General features: G+C 41.0%; 1 protein-coding gene across 1 annotated transcript in view; it reads left to right on the top strand.

The window, feature by feature from the left end:
* The window catches only part of LOC112152219 (A disintegrin and metalloproteinase with thrombospondin motifs 20), a gene marked incomplete in the record, with an annotated part of 105264 nt that overhangs the window by 43015 nt on the left and 56954 nt on the right, over window positions 1-5295 (top strand).

The following is a 5295-nucleotide window of genomic DNA, read 5'->3' on the forward strand; positions in this document are numbered from 1 at the left end:
TTTTTTTTTTTTTTTTTGGAAACAAGCGTGTGAAAATGAGAGAGCAGGGCTTTTTTTTTCTCAAATCTCTGCCTTTTCATTCCTGCAGTGATGTATGGTTGGGTTCTGAAATAAGGTGCTCCCTTCAACAGTTTCCTGGCAATTACAGGGTGCTTTCGTTCAACCCAGCAAGCTGAGGAGCTCAGAGCAGATGCTGCTGTCCTCACAGTCCTCTCTGCTGCAATTAGCTAGCTGGTGACCCTTCTTTATACTTTTATGGGTTAGTTGGGTGAACTTTGCCTAGTGTGTTTTGCAGGTTTTGACAGCCACATGGTGAAAAAAAAAAATTGCACATTTTTCTGTACATGATGTGCAAGAAACATGCAACTAAGGTGCACGTGTTAGAGTTTGTAAAATTCCTAATTTGAGATGCATGCTTGTCACAGCTGGACAGGTTGGTCTCACTGGACTTTTAAATGTCTCACCCCCTTGCCAATCAAGGATGTTTGACCGACCTTCTAGGAAAAGGTTTGCTTTTGTCGGTGGTGCTCGTTTCCCCAAGTGTGTTTGTCCACTTAACAAAGACGCTAACTGGAACCAAGCGTGACCCCGGATGCCTCCACATCCTCAGCGCTCTCCCACTTCACACGCTTTGTGCGCATGCTCACTTTCATCACCTCACACAGATGTTTTTTTCCCCATTTCACACCCCCCTCTTTTTTTTCTTCTTCTTTTTTTCACCTACATCACCTTTTCAAGCCACACAAAACGGTTGTAAACACAGGCTGCCAGCGGGGAGAGTGGAATGCCTCAGAGGCTTACACAGTCTTTGGTCCTCTCTGACAGACAGTCCCCCTTGTGTTTGACAGCTCCTTGGGTCCAGCTGCCTGGTTGCACTGTGGTGGTCCCTGCATGGTTTTTTTTTGCAATTTCCCATCGGGGGATAAGGGGGATGGGTGGCTATACAGAGGGGATGCTCAGGTCTGGGTTGACAGTTTCTAAATTGATGTGGGGGAAGGGGGATGTGAGAGCTGGAAGGGAATGTCTTTGCCTCCACAAAGGAACGCTTTTGGACTTCTTGAATGGGTTTCTCCAAGTCTTCAAGTTTTTTTTTTGTTTTGTTTCAGTTGTTTTGTGGTTGCTCAATCATCAGCTTCTCTTTCCTTGTTTTTTATCTCATTTTTCACTATGACATGCATGTAAGGTTTTCTGGAGATCACTTGTTGGTGTCTACAAAGTTGCACAAGAAGAATGAACCAATATTTGTTTTAAAAAGATCTATTTTGTTGGTTGTAGTTTTTTGTGTATCATATCTTTTTGTGATGCATAGACATTTTCACGTGTCTAGATTAAATGCCCAAGAGTTTTAAAATAAAATTTAAAAAGTGCTTGATTGTTTAAAGTCTTGCCAAAAAAAAGAAAAGAAAAAAACTACTCTGCAAGATCTGCAGAGTAGGAGAGGTTCAAGAAAAATTCTCCTCTGAGTTGTGGGCGGGACTGTTAGCGAGGAGTTAGGGCCAATTTATATTTCAAAGCTACTTGAAATTGCTTGCGTGGCAGTGGTCGCACCATTGAGCTGTATAGGCTAGAGCTGCTTGTTGCTTGTTGCATTCGCAAAGTTGGACTCCATATTGGATATGTAGAGATGCCTGTTTACCGCTGTGCTAAAATTCCACAAACAGAGCTGAAAAAAATGAGAATGTGAATTTTCCCAAGTAAATTATTACTGGTAGCTGATAAAGGAGAACTTCTATGATAGATTTTAGGAAGATCTAAGTGATTTTATTCTTAATAGTGAACCACCCTCCCAGCGTTACCGCTCCCACTGGGTGCATTTGCCCCGAGTCGTTACTCTGCATCTGGCTCTGGCTCGACCGCTGCTGCGTGATTTACAGCGAATGCTGCTCAGGCTTTGCTGCAACAGGGCCATGCACTGAAGTGCTCACTGTACCCTCTCTCCCGTCTGTGGGGCCCCTGGACTGGCATGATTGTAGACCGAGCTGCACTGTTCTTATCATGCTCCAACCACGTTGCTCCACCCCGAGCAGGGACCAAGCAGTCAGCGGGGATGTCGGCTACCCACCGACCCGTTGTCAGGAAAAAATCTGCATGGAGAAATCCCATACTCATAAAGAATGGAAAAAGAGAGTGTTGGAAATTTGAATGCAGATGGAGAAAGACTAAACTGCAGGTTGATTATGACGTCTTTAAAGAGAAACTTCACTTTTATAACTTACAATTGAGCAATGCAAGGAAGTCCTATTTCTCTGACATTACCAAAAACTACCAGCTCAGTGGCCTTGTGGTAGAGTGTCCGCCCTGAGATTGGAAGGTCGTGGGTTCAAATCCCGGCCGAGTCATACCAAAGACTCAAAAAATGGGACCCAGTGCCTCCCTGCTTGGCACTCAGCACTAAGGAGTTGGACTGGGGGGTTAAACCACCAAATGGTTCCCGAGCGCGGCTGTGTCTGCAGCTCACCGCTCCCCCAGGGGATGGGTCAAATGCGGAGAACAAATTTCACACACCTAGGTGCGTGACAAATAGTGGGACTTTAACTTTAACTGACTTTAACTCTCATAATGCCTGGGCCTTATTCGCTACAGTCGACAGGCAAAACCTCCTGTGTCAGTGGCATCAGAACTTTACTCCACCAAAGCGTGCAATGACTTTGCCAAATTCTTTACAAAAAAAATAAAAAACATTAGACCATCAATTGTTTCAACAACTAAAAGACCAGCACATGAATTGTATCCAGTGAAAACCAATATAAACCCCATGGCTCAGTTTCATCCCATAAACAGTAAAGATGGATATTCTACCGACACATTTTTTTTTAAGTTTCAAAGACTCTGGAGAACCAACTGCTATGATGTCTTCCAGTCAGGCTTCACACACCACCGAGATGGCTCTAACCAAAGTGACTAATGACATACATTTGAAAACAGACAAACAGACAGTGGAATTAAGTCATTGCTAGTTTTGCTGGATCTCAGTGCTGCTGTGTTACTCAAACAACTGGAAAACTGGGTGGGTCTTGCTGTGCCAGTACTAAACTGGTTTAAAACATACTTGGAAAACAGGAAATATTTTGTGTCAATTGGTAACTTCAGAGCCAACAGACATTACATGTGAAAATACCAACAAACACCCAAGAAACTAGGGGGTAGTGATGGACACAGACCTCAATTTTGACAAACACATCAAGTCAGTCACAAAATCAGGCTACTATCATCTGAAAAATATTTTGATGATTAAATATCTGATGTCTAAACACAACCTTTAAAAAACTATTTAATTCTTTCATCTTTAGTCGACTGTAACAATATTTACAGGACCACCCAAAAAAATCAATCAGGAAACTACAGCTTATTCAGAACTCTGCTGCTCGGGGTTTCCATTGAGACCAAGAAACTAGACCACATCAGTCCAGTTCTGAGGTCTTTACACTGGTTACCTGTCTGCCAGATGATACACTTTAAAGTTATATTACTGGTTTATAAACTTTTAAAGAACATGATTGACCTCCCGACCAATAGTTTTTTCTTCTGCATTTTTAAATCAATTCACATATTTATAAGAGCAGGGTGTTGATATAAGTTTGCAATAGAAATAAGCTGCAAAACAACCAAACAGTAATAAATAATAAAAAAGTAGGAATTACACAAAAGATGACGAGATGTCTGCAGTGGCACAGGTGATCTGCAGAAAGAGGTTCCACATGTCAAACCAGTAATGAACTTTGTTCCTCTTGTTATCACAACTCTAGTGTTTCCTTATCACGGTGCCATGACTCCCCCGTGCCTGTGTGCCCCAACGGCGGGTACCCAGACAGACGCCGTCTTGTCCTGCATTCTTTCACAGAACAGGACCCTCCTATATTGCCGGCACTGAATGAAGATTTGGTTACACACACAAAAAAAGGGGAAAAAAATCCTTTTGGTCCTTTGCTTACAGGAGACCTGCTTTCGCCAAAGCGGTTTTAGTGGGTACACGCTATTGGATATCAAGCACTTCATTTTTTTGTCTCATTGGGTTTAGTGTATCCTACCATTAATCATGAAATTTTGTGTTTACAACCCAAGCTTTTGTTGATTTAGCAGTAAATCAAACCTTTTTTTTGTAAACCTGAGCCTCCCTCATTTCAGTTTGTTTGATCTTTTGTTCAATTTAGAGTTACTTTTGTATTAAACACTGAAAATGTATATCTCTCTCTATATATATACACATATACACTTTGAGCCTTCTTGGAAGCCCAAGGTGCGTTACATTTACAGTTCCTTTCACCAATTTGCACACACATTCACACACTGATGGTGGCTCCGCTGCCGAACAATGGGACCAACCCATAACCACCAGGACCAATGTGGGGTTCAGTGACTTGCCCAAGGTAACTTTAACATATGTGCTGGAAAGTCTGCAATTTTCCAATCAGAGGTCAACCGCTCTACCTCAGCACCAGTATCGCTGTGTGCGTTTGTTTTGCACACACTCTCAGAAAAAGAGGAACCAAATTGAACCTTCAGAGGTACAATGGGTTGTCACTGGGGTGGTATTCTCAAAGGTACTTCTGGGGTCTCTCTAACACTTGGTACTTATTTGTACCACTGTAATTTGTACCTTATCAAAATCAAAATAGTATCTCTAAAGGCCAACTTGTACCCTAATTTTAGAGAACAATTTTGTACCCTTTAATAGTGGTACAAAATTGACTCACAGGGACAAGTAAATCTTGTATAATTACACCAAAAAGACATAACAAAATCGATAAAATTCATTTTTTATTTCACATATTTTTAAAAACTTTTTATTTAATCATAAGCACAATGTCGAAAAGAAATACAAATATCATCCAGAGAATAAGTGTCCTTTCTCTGACAACTCTGACCCTTTATGCACAAAAGTGGTGATCATATTATAAAGGATCCGACATTTTGCCACAAAGAACCCATAGAGTGTCAATATTTAAGATCTGACTACAGCTGGGGTCTCTTTGACGCTAAGAGAGCCATTTGTCTCAGTTTCTTAAAGGGCAGAACCCAACAAGGGCCACAAAGTCCCACTTTCTCATTTAAAAAGGGCACAATATTTATGTTTTTTTTGGCAGTTAAGCATTTTAGTTTTTTTATTTTACAATAATTGAATTATAACAGTGTGTATATGTTTCTATATACAGTATAACACTTGTAACTTCTTTTACTTCTGACAACAGAGCACACGAGTTTCTTTCAAAATAAAACCCACTCTGTGTCAAAAAAGGTTCTTCTGTTGCAGGTTTTTCTGAAATTAAAAAAAAGCAAAGCAGTCAAGCATTATAT

Source organism: Oryzias melastigma, linkage group LG6 (assembly GCF_002922805.2).
Source record: "Oryzias melastigma strain HK-1 linkage group LG6, ASM292280v2, whole genome shotgun sequence".
NCBI classification, from domain to species: domain Eukaryota; kingdom Metazoa; phylum Chordata; class Actinopteri; order Beloniformes; family Adrianichthyidae; genus Oryzias; species Oryzias melastigma.